The sequence below is a fragment of the Paramormyrops kingsleyae genome, chromosome 9 (assembly GCF_048594095.1).
Source record: "Paramormyrops kingsleyae isolate MSU_618 chromosome 9, PKINGS_0.4, whole genome shotgun sequence".
In the NCBI taxonomy this organism is placed as follows: Eukaryota; Metazoa; Chordata; class Actinopteri; order Osteoglossiformes; family Mormyridae; genus Paramormyrops; species Paramormyrops kingsleyae.
In genome coordinates, this window is record NC_132805.1 from 17098013 (window position 1) to 17100960 (window position 2948).

Consider the following 2948-nt stretch of genomic DNA (forward strand, 5'->3'; position numbering starts at 1 on the left):
TCCGGAACGGATTAAGTTCGTGAACCAAGGTACCACTGTATTTTCTGAGTGGCAATGTTGCCGTTGCTCATATTTCTTTATGATATAAGGATTCGGTTTAAGCTGACATTTGTTAGGCATGCAGAATATTTGTCCCTCTTTTAAATTGGAGCGAGCGTGGAACGATTTGACTGGAGTGGGAGGAAATTTTGGTGGAGCGAGGAGCGGAGTTGAGCGGAGCGGCTTAGTGCGAATTAGAGCGGAAGAGCGGGCGGAGCCAACAGCCTCGTGAGCCAGGAGCGGAAATTCTCACCGCTCCACTCCGCTCACATGCTCTGGAACAAAACCTGAACAAAGATATTCACAACTTGATATAAAAGAGGCAACACAAGCCATTAATTATGAGCTAACATGAGAACAGCGTTTAACTTGTGATATTCATGACTTGATCCTACAATGGTTCCTTCAGCAGTTCAGAAACGTTTACAGAATTAGATGTAGTAACAAATATAGTAACTTCTTAGGGTAAAACATGCATCACGATTCATTAATGATGAATTAACTTTAGATCAGTATGTAACTAAGACTTGGTTTGTAATTAATTAATGAACTTCCTGGCCAAAAAAAAAAACAAATAAATCATCAAGTACTTAAGAGTTAATGAAAGCATCTTTATTAAAGATTAGCAATGTTATGCAGCAATAAAGTGAAGTCAGTGACTGCCCCTGACTGACAGCCCAAAATTAAAACTAACAGTTGAGACTGGAAAATGTGGTTTATTGTTATAAGAACATAAGAACTATACAAACGAGAGGAGGCCATTCGGCCCATTGAGCTCGCTTGGGGAAAACTTAACTAATAGCTCAGAGTTGTTAAAATCTTATCTAGCTCTGATTTAAAGGAACCCAAGGATTCAGCTTGCACTACATTATCAGGAAGACTATTCCATACTCTGACTACACGCTGTGTAAAGAAGTGCTTCCTTAAATCCAGTTTGAAATGTTCTCCCGCTAATTTCCACCTATGGCCACGAGTTCTTTGAACTAATGCTAAAGTAACTATTCGGTTGAACAGCATCCAAACCTGTTAGAATCTTATAGACCTGGATCATGTCCCCCCTCAGTCTCCTTTGCTTGAGGCTGAACAGATTTAGCTCAACTAACCTATCCTCGTATGACATTCCTCTAAGACCAGGAATCATTCTTGTGGCCCTACGCTGCACCTTTTCTAAGGCTGCAATGTCCTTTTTAAGATATGGTGACCAAACCTGCACACAATATTCTAGGTGAGGTTTCACCAAGGAATTGTATAATCTTAACATTACCTCCCTTGACTTAAACTCCACACACCTGGAGATATACCCCAACATCCTATTGGCCTTTTTTATTGCTTCCCCGCACTGGCGAGAATGAGACATGGAAGCATCAACATACACACCATGGTCTTTCTCATAATCAGCTACCTTTATTTCAGTAGGTCCCATAAAATACCTGTACTATACATTTCTGCTCCCTACATGGAGTACCTTACATTTGTCTATGTTAAATTTCATCTGCCAGGTATCGGCCCAGTCACTAATTAAATCAAGATCCCACTGTAGCAGCTGAGCCGCTAGTTCAGTATCTGCTACACCACCCACCTTGGTGTCATCTGCAAATTTCACCAGTTTACTGTATATATTGATGTCTATATCATTTATGTAAATTAGGAACAATAATGGTCCTAAAATTGAACCCTGCGGTACCCCACTATGAACGCAGGCCCACTGTGACATTGTGCCTCATAACTACTCGCTGCTTCCTATCTGTTAACCAGTTATTAATCCAGGTCACTACAGTTCCTAAAATACCAGTCGCTTTGAGTTTAAGTAAGAGCTTCTTGTGGGGGACAACATCAAAAGCCTTTTGGAAATCTAAGTAGATGACATCATAGGCCTTCTTATCATCAACTTCCTGAGTAGCTTCCTCAAAAAACTCCAACAGATTTGTTAAACAGGATCTACCTCTCCTAAATCCATGCTGGCTCTCCCTTATACAGCTTCTATCACAGTATAAGATTCAGCAAAATCCAAATCATGCTGCCATCAATTACGTTTACGTAGGTACACTTATTTTGGCTAAGCCGATGCAAGCGGTGGCCTGTACTACGAAGGGGGTTTAACCAAATCAGACTTAACCCCGAGGTAATTTGCGAACGCGAGGTTGACAAAATCAGGTTGACTCCATCTGGGCTAATCAGTACTACGACGCCAGTTAAGAAGTTGATTTGTTAAATCGGTGTTAACTGCATTGGAGTTTGTGCACGTTCACATAAATGGAGCACGTTCGGCAACGCAAGGCACCGTTTGACTCGTAGCGCGATCTCCATATGTTTCACGGAGGAAGACTGCATGCTAATTATGCAGGGTTATAAGGAGTTTAAATCAACACTGTAAAGAAAGTCCAATACCACTGCAGCCAACAAAAGCAGACAGGCTTGTTGGCAACGTATTGACGACAGATAAAATGCATACGTACATTTTCACGGTCATAAAACGTGGTCTAAAATATCTCACGACCGAGTATTAGACAATTACTGTCAGTGTTTTCTGAAAAGAATTGAAATACTGTTAATAATTTCAGAGGCTAACAGATGCGACACAATTCAGAAGTCACCTATTATATGCTGCTAGGTAATGTAATGCTCCCTGAAGTTCCATTACTGTAATGTTACTCATAATGTAAACTTAATGTTAATAATAACTGATCCGATTTCAAATAGTAGTGGAAAGCGTACGTGGCAGCAAGTCAAGATGAAATATAAAAACATCATGTCAAGTGGTAGGGCTTTGTATTTACACTCACCTAAAGGATTATTAGGAACACCATACTAATATGGTGTTTGACCCCGTTTCGCCTTCAGAACTGCCTTAATTCTACGTGGCATTAATTCAACAAGGTGCTGAAAGCATTCTTTAGAAATGTTGGCCC